The sequence below is a fragment of the Cervus elaphus genome, chromosome 29 (assembly GCF_910594005.1).
Source record: "Cervus elaphus chromosome 29, mCerEla1.1, whole genome shotgun sequence".
NCBI lineage: Eukaryota > Metazoa > Chordata > Mammalia > Artiodactyla > Cervidae > Cervus > Cervus elaphus.
The window spans coordinates 9318924-9333983 of record NC_057843.1 but is presented as its reverse complement, the minus strand read 5'-3'; the positions used below and the strand labels follow the sequence as shown (position 1 = coordinate 9333983).

The 15060-nt window shown below is 46.9% G+C and overlaps 1 long non-coding RNA gene across 1 annotated transcript; it reads left to right on the top strand.

Annotated features, from left to right (window-relative positions):
- The first annotated feature begins 1463 nt into the window (after window positions 1-1463).
- LOC122686040 lies at window positions 1464-14558 on the top strand. The gene is made up of 3 exons (XR_006338612.1): window positions 1464-1565; window positions 7926-7997; window positions 14313-14558. It is a non-coding gene; the product is annotated as an uncharacterized LOC122686040 (long non-coding RNA).
- The last annotated feature ends 502 nt before the right edge of the window (window positions 14559-15060 follow it).

The following is a 15060-nucleotide window of genomic DNA, read 5'->3' as shown; positions in this document are numbered from 1 at the left end:
CTGCGTCCATAATAAATACCCGGGGGACAGGACACTCCGGTGCCCCCGAAGCCGCAGTACCCGTCGGGGTTCTTGCTCAGGTACTGCTGGTGGTAATCCTCCGCGTAGTAAAAGGTCTGTCCCTCCCGGATGTCCGTGGTGATCAGGCCGAAACCATGCTCCGACAGAACCTGTGGAGAGAAAGGCGCCATCAGGACCAGATGCCAGGGATCCTGGGAAGGAGAAGGGGCGGGGTCGGGACGGGAGGGGCGGGGTCGGATGGGAGGGGCGGGGTCGGACGGGAGGGGCGGGGTCGGACGGGAGGGGCGGGGTCAGACGGGAGGGGCGGGGTCGGGACGGGAAGGGCGGGGTCGGACGGGAGGGGCAGACACGTGGCCGCAGGCCGGAGCGGGTGAGCAGTGGTGCTTGGGGCCTGCGCTCGGCCACTTCCCCGCTGCTGGGTTATCCTGGGCAAGCATCTCCCTCGCTGTGATCGGGGGCCTGGGGTTTCAGATCTGAGGTTTAATTTGTTTGTTTTCTGATTCTGTCATTTACACTCTGTCCTCTACACTAGCTCTGCCCCCAGGGTGTCGGGAGCCCTTGTGTGGGCCCTCTGGCTGCCCTGGGAAGGAGGGGTCCCTCAGGGGACTCACTGCGGCTGCAGTGGGAAGGCAGTGTGGCCCCTCTGCCCCCGCACAGGATGGACAGAGCATGCCCCCCTCGCTGGTTGTGGTTCCGGGCAGCCGGGGCCCCGCCGGGACGCCCTGGAGGGCAGGGGCCACCTGGAGTCTGGGCTCTGCCCCTCCAGTCTGGAGCCTGGGGAGTGAAGTCAGGGGAGGATGTGGCCTGAGGGCCCGTCGGCTCCTCGCCGCCCTCTGTGACCCAGTTTAAGGCCTGGTGGCACCTGCTGCCAGGGAGAGGGACACAGTAAACACCAGTGGGGGAGGAGAGCCCAGCTATTTGGGGCAGGAGACGGATTAAGAAATAGACATTGTTCCCCGCGGATCTCCGCCTGTTTCCTCTCCCTTCTGGATTTCAGCTGTGCCCTAGTTCTTTCTTGGTACAGGCTGCTCGGGGTCTCTGAGCTCAAGGCCACAGAGACGCGACCTGGGTTCACACATTCCATTTTGGACGGGGGTGGGAGGCGGGACCTGGGACTCTCCTCTCCTTAAGGGACCTGCTGTTACTGATAGCCTGTGGGCTCCTGGGGATGAATTCCTGTCGGCCAGGAAGGGCGGTGGGTCTAGTCTTTGAGTTCAGTGTGAATCCACGGCCTGACCATCTGCTGAACCCTGCTGTGACTTTCTGAATTTCCTTCCAGCCCACTGAGGGGGAAACGAGGGGATGGCTCCAAAACCTCAGGCCCAGGTATTTAGGAAGATGACCTTGAGCAGAGAAATTCAAGAAGGTCCCAGAAGGAAATTCCACTCAGAAAATTGACGTGAGGCTACTTTCATGGCAGGATGGAAGGCTGCGGGCATCATCAAGTGTCCTGATGAAGGAGGGCATTTCAGACACCCGCTGTAGCCGTCAGCCACGGGACGAGAACAGGAAGCCGTGCTGTTGGAGTCTAGTGAGGAGGGCAGGTATGGAGGGGAGATTGCGGCAGGAACCAGGTCAAGGAGGGACCCTGCCCCTGGAAGCAAGTGGCCCCAACGGAAAGGGATAGGGAGGAAGTCCCCCAATCCCCTCCTGCCTGCCTCCTGCCTGCCTCCTGCCTCTGTGAGTGCCTCCCACTGCCCAGGGCAAGCCATGTGACATTCAGCGACTGCCCACCCACCCACCCAGGTGACCAGTCTGGAGGCATCAGCCTCCTGGGACTCAGGGAAGGACAGCCAGTGGATTTGTAGTAGTGAAATGGGGACAGATGGAAAATAACTGCAGTATCATCCCAGTGTTCCCTCCCAGAGAACAGAACTGAAAGCTGTGAGCCATCCTTATTTCAGGGCGGATAAAGATAGCCAACTGCCCAGGAAGGCTTTTCATGGCTTGGTGTTGGTCTCAGCCTATTGATAACCACGCCATCAGCTAGGAATATGGGTGGCACTCATCCAGACCGTATTACTTGCAGCCAGCCCCCATGGACATCTCCTCCAATGAGTGGCTGGATCAGCCTTTGTGGTTCTCGTTAGGATGGCAGGATATGCTTCAGCAAAAACCACTAGAGAACTTTAAAAAATATATATTTATTTATGGCTGTGCTGGGTCTTCATTGCTTCGTGGGCTTTTCTCTAGTTGCAGCAGGAGGGGGTTTACTCTCTGGTTGAGATGCAAGGGCTTCTCATTGTGATGGCTTCTCTCATTGTGACGCACGGGCTCTAGGCACATGGGCTCATCGTTGTGGTTCCCGGGCTCTAGAGCACAGGCTCAGTAGTTGTGATGCATGGGCTTAGTTGCTCTGAGGCATGTGGGATCTTTCTGGACCAGGAATCAAACCCATGTCTCCTGCATTGGCAGGCGGATTCTTTACCAATGAGCCACCAGGAAACCCCAGCAGGGAACTTTGAGGAATAAGAGTTATTACTCCAAGTCCTGGAGTATACACAGCACACCTGAGGGGTCACATAGCCAGGTTGCAGGGAGAAAGAGAAAGATATAACAGACCTGGGGATCTTGCTTTCATTAGCATTGAGGGTAGGGTGTTTAGGGTCTAGCAGATTCATTCTTTATTGACTAATTTAAAGCATAAGACCAGGAATTGGGGTGCAGAAAGAGAGAAGCAGGTCACTCAGGCAGTTATGTAGGTTACCCAGGGCTTTCTGGAAAAGGGACCTTCATAGATGGTGACCTTCACAAGCCTGATTCCTGATCTGGTTGTTTGGGTGATGGCTGAGCCATCCAGCTGACAATATGTGTATTCAGGATGGATGTCTTTTGAACTGGATGATTCAGCAACCAAAAACTTAAAATGTCAAGCACTTACGTGTGTGTTATATATATATACTGTGCTTAGGACTTTGCAGGTGTTAGCTCATTTAATCCTCATAGCAACCACTGAAGGGAATTGTTCTTCCACTTTCCACATTTAGTTTATCAGTATGCCAGCTATTGTATCTTGATGCTCAGTTCAATCTCTGCCTTTCTAAACTTTCCCAAGAATTTTAGATGCTGAAAGCTGGTCACATCGCTCAGAGTCCCAACAGGCTTCAGATTTAGATCCTCAGGTGAGTTTTAGAAGGCAGGAGGCCAGGAGAAACACTGTTTTCCTTAGCAGCTGTACACAGGCATGAAGATTTCAGCAGAAGACAGTCGGGAAGTTTTGCCATTAAGTTTGGGTGTCCTTCCACAAATTGTTACTTTAATGCTGAAGAGAATCATAAGATGATTAGCAGTGAGTTATCATTCTTGAGGCCTACTGAGCTTCACAAAGCAAGCAACTGTTTTTCTTGGTCTTTGCACTCAAGCCCTTTTAATGGTTCCATAAGCATCCATCCCTATGTACTAAATCCCTTTCAGCTTGAGATACTTAGGTTATTTTCTATTTTCCTAAGAGAATCCTGACAGATATAGTTATTTGGTATTGAAAGTGGTTTCAGGATATACAACTGCAAAGATGGGAATCTAAGATTTCTTGTCAGGCCTAATTTGATTTGAAGGGAATAATGACCTCTTTGCTGGTGAAAAATGGGATTCTGGGAGACCAGGGTATGCAATGTCAGAACAGTTTCTCAAATTATTACCTGTCATTCTTAGAATCCTGTTAGAGGAGAACAAGTGACATTTGCAATAGAATTTTCTGGTGGAAAAGATAAGTACAAGAGCTACTATTACCAAATACAGTGGAAAGCTTACAGGAAAAGCAACAACAACAATATTGGGGTTTTACATTTTCAACTCAAAGGCATTATCCAACAGGCAGAGAAGTTTCTACAACTGCGCTAAAGGGATCTCTTTATCTATTGCATCAAAAATTAGACCCAGGGTTGGTCCTGCAGGTGGCAGAATGACAACATAACTTGAATTCACAACTTCATTAGATCCATACATGAAAGGTGATTAATTGGGGAAGAAGGTGACCAATAAAATCACAGTGGAATGTTTGGATCGATTAAAATGAGTTAGTGTACTTTAAAACCTCAAATCTGGGAATTCCCTGACTATCCAGTGGTAAAGACTCCTTGATGCCAATGCAGAGGGTACAGACCCAATCCCTGGTTGGGGAGCTAAGATCCTGCATACTGTGTGGTGCAACCAAAAAAGAATAAAAAAAAACCAACAACTCAAAATCCCACTGAACTTCCCTTCCTGTTAGAAGCAGCCCTTCTACCCCATTCTTGGGAGGCTAGTCTCCTCTCCATGAAGACTTTGTAATGACTTAACTGCAATTACTTTCCTAGAAGATGCTGGGGACTTCCCAGGTGGCGCTGGTGGTAAAGAATACGCCTGCCAATGCAGGAGACACGGGTTCGATCCCTGGGTCAGGAAGATTCCCTGGAGTAGCAAACGGCAACCCACTCCAGTATTCTTGCCTGGAAAATTCCATAGACAGAGGAGCCTGGCGGGCTACAGTCCTTGGGGCTGCAGAAAATTGGACCCAACTGAGCAACTAACTACACATAGTACACTATACTGGATTCTCCCCATGACCCACCCCTACCACCTCCTAGGGCAGTCAGAACCATAAGTAAAGTCATCCCAATACCTTTCATGTGGGATCAGTTAAATCTGACCCAGGAGAAGATATTATCCACAATAACAGACCTACAACATTCTGCTGATGTATATTTATAGACACTTGAGGATTATGTGTGAGAAGAGATTCTAAAGGAGTTGTTTAGATGCTCAGTCATGTCCGACTCTTTTGTGACCCCAGACTGTCCATCAGGCTCCTCTGTCCTTGGGATTTTCCAGACAAGAATACTGGAATGGGTTGCCATTTCCTTACCCAGGGGATCTTCCTGCCCAGGAATCAAACCCATGTCTCTTGCATTAGCAGGTTGATTCTTTACCACTGAGCCATCAAGAAAGCCCTCTAAAAGAATTAGGTAGAGGATAAAGTAAAATATGATTGGACCAAATGTATCAGTCTGAGAGCACTTTAGAGAAAATCTGCATTCTCATGAGTAACCTGGCGCAGATAGAAGTAGCTCTGTTTGTTTAGTTGACAGACTAAAACCCTGGATAAGAGATGGCCTACATTAAACGGAATTCTTTGTAAAATATAAAAGAAGGAATACAAAATCTTGGGTAGGAATGTCATGATGAATTTAAGTGTGACCTGCTCACTGATCCTCTAACTCCATCCCTTAATTGAGTCATGAGGACACGGTGTTAAATTAGGCACTGAAAGTACAACTCCATACAGAGGATGAGCGCCCTCAGGGTTCCCTGTTGTGGCCATCGTCCACATAGGCTGAGGATGGTCAGACAGATAACCCATCTTGTGGAAGGTCAATCATACTTGACTTCTTCCCTTTTGGAGTAGGCAATAATTTTTCATCATAGAAATAGACGTTAATCTGTATGTGGATGTGTCTGCCTTGCCCACAAAGCTTCTGCCACCTAACCACCCATAACTCACTAAATGACTAGTTATTCATCACACGGCTTTCCACTTCGCACAACTTCTGATCAATTGGTTATAACAGAACAGAAGTAAGGCCATGTGCTGGTGTCCATGGGATTCACTGATCTTATCCCACTACCAAGCAGCACGAGCAATAGCTCCTGTGAGATTTGGGATCACAGAGTCCATGTCCCTCTTCCAGGATCTGAAAGAGAAACCCTGGAATGCTTCATAGGTACTTGTGTAAGGATGGGTGGGGAGAAAGGACGAGAAGAAGATAGTATGGATCTGAAGCTTAGTGACCTGATTTATCACCAGTAAACATGCTGGTAAGCTGTACTTGAGACCCCCAAGCTGAACCATAAGGGGTACCACAGAATGTGATGCGGGGAGCTGCTTCTCTGAGTTCCTGAGATGGTGTAGGCTTTCCCCTCCTTTTCTGTCTCTTCCTGGATCCATGGAAGAAATTGAGCCACAGACACAAACATCCCAGGCCTCCCCCTGAAGCCAGATCGTATGCCCCAACTGAACACACCCACTTGGAAGAGCCTTTGGCTTCTGTGGACAGTACAGACCATAGGTGCCCCACTGTCTCCCTGAGAATGAGAAAAGAGAGAAGGAACAGTCTAGAGCAACGAACAGCACCTCTAACTAGAGTGCAGAGTGAGAGGGTCCTGGTGGCATGGGCCAGGGACGTGGTATCCAACCTTTTGGCACCAGGGACCGGTTTCGTGGAAGACAGTTTTCCCCTGGACCCAGTTAAGGGGCGGTTTGGTGATGATTCAAGCACATTACATTGATCGTGCTGCCACTGATCTGATAGGAGGTGGCACTCAGGTAGTAATAAGAGCGATGGGGAACAGCTGTAAATACAGATGGAGCTTGGCTCACTCACCCACAGCTCACCTTCTGTCCATGGCCCAGAGGTTGGGGACACCTGGGCTAGGGCTTCCCTCCTAGACTCCCTCCTGGGAACCCAGAATGTGGTGGGGCCTGTGGATGTTGGAGCTGAGATGGGGGCTGAGTACCTGGCAGTTGCCTTTGGTGCCCAGTTCTTGCCAGGCACAAAGCATGTTCCTGGAGAGCTGGTCTACCCTCTGGCTGCATTCTCTCCAGGAAATCTGCACCACTCTCAGCTTCTGCAGGTACGGGTTGAAGTTGCCCTTTCGGTCTAGCAAAGTGAGGAAGCTAGAGTGAGGATGAGCCCTGCTCAACCGCAGAGAGGGATGGGCCCACAAGTGATGAGGGTGGAGGCCCTGGAAAGGATGTAGACACTCGGGCCATCACAGACTTAGAGTGACCTAATGCAATGCCCACTCAATCTCCTCTCCAGCATCTCCCAGGAGTGGTTTCTCCATCTCTGCTTATTTCTCTGTTTCCCGTTGGGAAGCTCACTCCCTCTGGAAGCAGCCTACCAAACCCTCACCCCAGCCTCTGCCCGGTGAGTATGGAATGAGCTTTCTCAGTGACCCCACCATCTCTCTTCATAGCCAGGCTTTGCCTTGTACGGAGGTTCATAACAGCCTAACTTCTGTATCCATCTCTGCCAGGCCAGTGGAGAAGCCAGGAGGATGGCACGCCTAATGGTGCCATCTCGAAGGAAAGAAACAACCTGGATCCAAGAGGATCCCACTCATTCCTTTCCTACATCCCTGCCTGGTTGGCCTGGATGTGATGGATGACTGTGCTTGGTTGGGGAATCATTGTCTCAGAGTCATCTCAGGATGGTGGTCTAGTGAAAATATTGTCGCTCAGTCATGTCCAACTCTTTGCAACTGCATGGAGCCCACCAGGCTCCTCTGTTCATGGGATTCTTCAGGCAAGAATACTGGAGTGGGTTTCCATTCCCTCCTCCAGGGGATCTTCCCGACCCAGGGATCAAACCCACATCTCCTTTGTCCCCTGCATTGGCAGGTGGATTCTTTACCATTTGAGCCACCAGGGAAGTCTACATGAGCTTCATCTGATGATAAACATTTGGGGAGATGTGATTGTAAAACAACCTAGGAGGGAAGAATCCAAACTTTCTTTCTACAGTGCTTCTGGGCTCCAAAAGAAATTACCATCACTACCATGTATTTAGGTTTGTCTATGTTCCAGGCTTCTATTGATGGTAAGGACCTTACATGTTTAATCTCACTTAATTTAATCCACACAGCTTATTTGAAGGCTGAAGTATCATTCTACAGATGAGAAAACATGAAAGAAAATAATCTGGGGGAGTTAGGTGGTTGGAATCACAAAGCGAGAGTGATGAGGCCAAAATTCAGACCTGAGTCTTCCAAAGCATCATGTCGTTTAGCCCGGGGCTAGACATTTAGGCATTATGCCTAAATGTGAGCTTTTTCTGGGTTTGGAAGGGAAGGTACATACCATACAAAGGAGCTGTCACCCACTCTGTCACCCAACACCGGTTCCAGGTCTTCTTCTTCTTCTGCAGGCAGATGGGCATTTTGAAGCTATTGAATTGTACTGGTGTGGCAAGCAGCAAGAGGGAGAGGTCGCTGTCCAGGTGAGGTGGTTCATAATCTTTGTGAATAATTATCTTCTGCACTTGCTTTCTCTCCAGGAGGGAGTCCTCAAGTATTCTGGATCCCATGACCACAGTGATATTTTCCAAGGTCATTTCTAACCTAAAGAATGAATATAATAACTACAAACTACAATATAATAATAGTCACATTGCATTTCTCACTTGCAGACACATTTATAAACAGTCGGCCTTCCCTGGTGGCTCTTTACCGGCTTCCCTGGTAAAGAATCTGCCTGCAATGCAGGAGACCCAGGTTCCATCCCACTGGGTCAGGAAGATTCCCCTGGAGAAGGAAATGTCTATCCACTCCAGTATTCTTGCCTGGAGAATTCCGTGGATGGAGGAGCCTTGTGGGCTACAGTCCATGGGGTCGAAAAGAGTCAAACACAACTGAGTGACTAACACTTTAACACTTTGTAAACAGTAGAGTTTACAGTTGAATACTGGGAAGTCCAAAGCATTGGGTGTACAGTGGCCGAAGAGTGGCTAGAGATCAGAGTGGCAGAAGTCAGGGGTCTAAACTCAGGCAAAACTCTGAGCTAGTGAACAGTCAGCTCAAGGAGACTTTCCCATGGAAGACAGTGGGGTGAATCCACCCAAGAAACTAGACTGTGAACTCCTCGACAACTGGAGACGTGACTGTCTTGCGGACCACTATATTGTCATCACTTAAAACAGCATGTGGTTGCCTGTATGTGAACAGTGAGTGAATACAGTGCATGGTCTCCAGCGTGAGGGCAGGCCGGGGAAGGGAAGCTTTGTACTGATTTCCCAATACTGGGTGCATAGTCACAACTAGCAGCCAACGTTGGGCTATGGTTAACTTGAGAGAATATGTATAGAGCAGATACCTTTCAGTACAAATCCAGTGGGAACACACGTGGGGTAGAGCCCATGGTTTCACAAGAGCCGTGTAGTAACCCAGTAAGCTACCCAGCCCAGACAATACATGGAGGAAACCTGACATAAAGTAAGACAACGCCTCAGAAACTTACAGGGTTCTTGGGAAGCAATGTGCAGCCGTCAGAACCCACCACGGATGTATGATTGAGCCTCCACAGAGGTGTTTCCGCGAGACCTGGATACTCACTTGCCATGGGAACTCGCCATCCTGGACGTTCAACAGTTCGTGAGCTTGTATCACGGTTGAGTTTGAAAATTTGGGTCTGTAGCCACAGTGAACTTCATCTGAAAGGGAAAAGAAAGAGTGCTTGGTCCAGGAGAAGCACTGAGAAATCCTTATCGCATGTTCCCAGCGGAGACTGCTATGATAGAACTGAGCGAAGTGGGCTGGTGCAGAGGGGACAGACCTCAGACAACTCCAGTCAAACACACCCTCGTTACTCTTTGTCCCTCACATTCAAGAGGAACTGTGAGATCTGGGAAGGTCAGGGCGGTGATGCAGCAGCAGCTGTAAAGTCGTTGGGAGGGCAGCAGAGAAGTGCAAAGACGTGCAGGGTCCATTCAGGAGACAGACACTGTGCAGGGCTGGAACAGGAAAAGCTTGTGATCAAGAATTACATCACTCATTCTCAGAGACATGCAAATCAAAACCACAGTGAGGTACTATTTCATGCCAGTCAGAATGGCTGCCATCAAAAAGTCTACAAACAATAAATGCTGGGGAGGGTGCGGAGAAAAGGGAACCCTCTTACACTGTTGGTGGGAATGCAAACTAGTACAGCCACTATGGAGAACAGTGTGGAGATTCCTTAAAAAACTGGAAATAGACTTGCCGTATGACCCAGCAATCCCACTGCTGGGCATACACACCAAGGAAACCAGAATTGAAAGAGACACGTGTACCCCAGTGTTTGTTGCAGCACTGTTTACAATAGCCAGGACATGGAAGCAACCTAGATGCCCGTCGGCAAATGAATGGATAAGGAAGTTGTGGTACATATACACAATGGGATATTACCCAGCCATTAAAAAGAATACATTTGAGTCAGCTCTGATGAGGTGGATGAAACTGGAGCCTATTATACAGAGTGAAGTAAGTTAGAAAGAAAAACACCAATATAGCATATTAATGCATATATATGGAATTTAGAAAGATGGTAACAACTACCCTATATGCGAGACAGCAAAAGAGACACAGACGTAAAGAACAGACTTTTGGATTCTGTGGGAGAAGGTGAGGGCAGGATGATTTGAGAGAATAGCATTGAAACATGTGTATTATCATATGTGAAATAGATGACCAGTCCAAGTTCAATGCATGAAATAGGGCACTCAAAGCTGGTGCACTGGGACAACCCAGAGGGATGGAGAGGGAGTGGGGAGGAGGGTTCAGGATGGGGGACACACGCACACCCATGACTGATGTCAATGTATGGCAAAAACCACCACAATATTGTAAAGTAATAGCCTCCAATTAAAATAAATTAATTAATTAAAAATAAGGAATTATAAACGAGGGACTTCCCTGGCAGTCCACTGGTTAAGACTTCACTTTCCAGTGCAGGAAGGTGCAGGTTTGACCCCTGATCGGGAAGCTAAGGTCCCATATATCTCGGCCAAAAAATCAAAACATGAAACAGAAACAACATTGTAACAAATTCAATAAAGATTTTTTAAATGTTCCACATTAAAAAAATCTTACAAAAAAAGTTATAAAGGATAACAAGGGAGTAACTATTTAATACAAAGGGTCTAGAGGACTCCAAGAATACCCCAGGGTTAGGGAAGAAAAGAAGGACCACACTTGGCAGGGGAGTTCCTCCCCCAGGTTGGGATTCAGAATTCACTGGAGAACATATGTTTGCCGCACAAGGGAAGAGAGAAGTTTGCCAGTCTGCATTGCTACCCATAGATGCTTTCCAGGTGGTGCTAGAGGTAAAGAATCTGCCTGCCAGTGCAGGAGATGCAAGAGACATAGGTCCAATCCCTGGGTCGGGAAGATCTCCTGGAGTAGGAAATGGCTACCCACTCCAGTATTCTCGCCTGGAGAATCCCATGGACAGAGGAGCCTGGCAGGCTACTCCATGGGGTTGCAAACAGTCAGACACGACTGAAGCTTAGCACTGAACTGAACTGATTGCCGTCCATGCAGGAAACACCTCTCCAGAGAGCAGCTGGGCTAGAGCACCCTTCCTGGGTGCAGGTGGACTGGTGGTTGGGGGGCAGGTAAGTGGAAGGAGCTTAGGTATGATATGTACATACTGTTTTGTAAAAAGTTATTTAGACATTAAAGCTGGTAATTCTTTAGCTGAAAAAATACTATAAGGACTCTACCCAATTTGTCATTTCTTTTGTCTTTGACGTTCAGGAAATTAAAATTTGTTGCTGAATCAAAACTGTTCCTTTATGATTTTTCCCTTTTGTGCTTAGAAATTCATTCCTTTTGCTAAAAAGTTATTCAGTTCAGTTGAGTCACTCAATCGTGTCTGACTCTTTGTGACCCCATGGACTGCAGCACGCCAGGCCTCCCCGTCCATCACCAACTCCCAGAGCTTACTCAAACTCATGTCCATTGAGTCGGTGATGCCACCCAACCATCTCATCCTCTGTCATCCACTTCTCCTCTTTCCTTCAGTCCTTCCCAGCATCAAGGAGCTTTTCTCTAGGGACTCTGTCCATGTCCATCTGCCATGATTGCCTTTACATGGCACAAGAACATCAGTAATCTCTGGAGTCCCTCCTCAGCCAATTCAGCTGTATCGTTTGCTCTAACCCTTCTCATCAATACCCAGGAGTCATCTGTGGTTGATTCAGGATAAATATTTCTTATCTCTTGCCCCTAATTTTCATATTGCCTCCAAATTTTGGAATCCAGACATGAACTATTACTCAGCCACAAAAAAAGAATAAACTAATGCCATTTGCAGCAACATGGATGGACCTAGAGATTGGCGTACTGAGTGAGGTACGTCAGACACAGAACGACAAATGCCATATAGTATCGCTTATATGTAAAATCTTTAAAAATGGGTAAAAATGAACTTATTCACACACAGAAAAAACAGGAACAGAATCACAGATGTAGAAAGCAAACTCACGGTTACCAGGGATAGGAGGAGAGGGGCATAAATTGAGAGCCTGGGATTGACATATCCACACTACTATATAGAAAATAGATGGCTGGTGAGAACCTACTGTATGGCACAGGGGACTCTGCTCAATACTTGGTAATGACCTATATGGGAATAGTGTTAGTCGCTCAGTTGTGTCCGACTCTTTGTGACCCCATGGACTGTAGCCCGCCAGGCTCTTCTGTCCATGGGATTCTCCAGGCAAGAATACTGGAGTGGGTAGACATTTCCTTCTTCAGGGGATCTTCCCGACCCAGGGATTGAACCCAGGTCTCCTGCACTGCAGGCAGGCCCTTTACCATCTGAGCCACCAGGGAAACTTTCTCAGAAATTGTCCCAATGGAATCTTTTTTTTTTCCTAAGTGGATGTTTGTATATGTGTAACTGATTCACTTTTCTGTACACCTGAAACTCAATTCAGTTCAGTCCAGTTGCTCAGTCGTGTCCAACTCCTTGTGACCCCATGAGCCACAGCACGCCAGGCCTCCCTGTCCATCATCAACTTCCGGAGTTTACCCAAACTCATGTCCAATGAGTCACTGATGCCATCCAGCCATCTCATCCTCTGTTGTCCCCTTTTCCTCCTGCCCCCAATCCCTCCCAGCATCAGGGTCTTTTCAAATGAGTCAGCTCTTCACATCAGGTAGCCAAAATATTGACTTTTCAGCTTCAACATCAGTCCTTCCAGTGAACACCCAGGACTGATCTCCTCTAGGATGGACTGGTTGGATCTCCTTGCAGTCCAAGGGACTCTCAAGAGTCTCCTCCAACACCGCAGTTCAAAAGCATCAATTCTTTGGTGCTCAGCTTTCTTTATAGTCCAACTCTCATATCCATACATGACTACTGGAAAAACCATAGCCTTGACTAGACGGACCTTTGTTGATAAAGCAATGTCTCTGCTTTTTAATATGCTGTCTAGGTTGGTCATAACTTTCCTTCCAAGGAGTAAGCGTCTTTCAATTTCATGGCTGCCATCACCACCTGCAGTGATTTTGGAGCCCCCCAAAATAAAGTCAGCCACTGTTTCCACTGTTTCCCCATCTATTTGCCATGAAGTGATGGGACCAGATGCCATGATCTTAGTTTTCTGAATGTTGAGCTTTAAGCCGACTTTTTCACTCTCCTCTTTCACTTTCATCAAGAGGCTCTTTAGTTCTTATTCACTTTCTGAAACTAACACATTGTAAATCAATTATACTCCAATAATTTTTTTTAAACTGCAAAAAATAAAAATAGTCAGAGAGTGAAGAGTCCCTTTCTCTCACCTCTGCTCTTGGTCTCCTTTTTTTTCCTCCCCACCATCTCCTCCACCTCCTGAGAACTTCTCAAATTCTCAGGTGAACACACACATTCGGATACACACTCCCCTTGTGCTCTGAAGGGCATTTAGCATGAATATGTGGGAGTATCTCAGCACAGCTCTTGCAGATGCCCATGCTTATTTCAGTTTTGCTTCTTAAAGTTGATAGTCAGTAGTAGGCAGCCTTCTAGATACTCTGGCTGCCTCAGATAGAGCATTTGAGACAAATGTTTGTTCTTAAGAGATTTAAACTAAATCAGAGTTCAGTGCTTGAATCGTTCATCCAGATTTTACCTATGAAATCTTCTGGGTTTGTTGCCACTATGTTTAAGAACATATCAGGTCAGTGGTTGCAATGGTTGAATTAATTTAATATTTTGGTCAAAGACTAATGAGAACTCTACAACTAGAAGCACTTGAACAAATGATCATCATTCACTTCATGTTGAAGGCTGACAAAATGTTCAAAACTAAATGAATATAGTTTGCTGAGTACACTGAGTTTATAACAATGAATTAGTAGATATTCATTTTAGGAGATGTCACTTTCCAGAAACTGGCACTTTATTTTTTTTAAATTCCCCCTCCACTGTCAGAATATCACACTTCCCTTCAAGTCAGTTGTTTTGTTCTTTTTTTTTTTTCCTCATTTTTTAAAAGAGGTTTCTGACATGAACCTTTTTAAAGTTTTTATTGAATTTATTACAAGATTGCTTCCATTTAATATTTCGGTTTTTTGGTTACGAGGCATGCGGGATTTTAGCTCCCTGACCGGGAATCAAACCTGCACCACTGTACTAGTACCTCACAGCTGGTGAGGGCTGGGCCAGGCGTTCCAGTTCTAGAATCACTGAAAGCAGTGACATTGGCCTTCAGAGTTGCTTCTCAGGACACATCCCTTTATGCCAAAAGATGCAGACTGTCTGTTCTAACATACACCTTGTGTATCTTCCTTAGGCTAGACTCCATGGGAGCTCACTGGTTCTCTACTGCCTTACAAGCATGCAATCCTCAGAGACTGCCATCAAGGATTTCCACTGGCTGTACATCTTCCGTGATACTTCAGCCTGAAACCCATCCCTAATTGTTTTCAAGCCCTGGATGAACGCTCTATATTCCAGTTCCCTTATACAGACACTCATTTATCACAGCTACACCACCGTTTTGCCAGATGACTCAGCCTCTTCTTAATATATTTAGATATTTTCAATAAAACACAGCAGTTCCAAATAACATTGGGTTTATGGTTTAAGTTTTAAGATGTGATATTCCTGTTGCTTTGTTGGCGTTGTCAAATAACTTTAAAATGAGTTGGGGGAAAGACAGCTTGTAAATACATTCACACACACACGCTCACTCTGCACATACACACCTATCCCTGATGTACGCTGACATTAACCAAACTAAAACTTTTAAAGGAAAAAAAATCATTATGCTGAAATGAGAAGAACTGAAACTCATGCAGCAAACTTTGAGGATCTTCAGACTATGGCATTATAGTTTTATCAGAGTGAAAGAAGACACTGAGGAATAACAGACATGGCTTATTCTGGAGTTCCTCACAGTGCAAAAGATTGTAAACAAAGTGGAAAAGAAAAAGCCTATGGAGTCCCACACTAGCCACAGCTCAAATGACAAAAGCCCATGGCCCGGGAAGGAGAAGAGGAAGACAGGGGGCTGCTTCTTTTGAGCCACTTGACCTCTA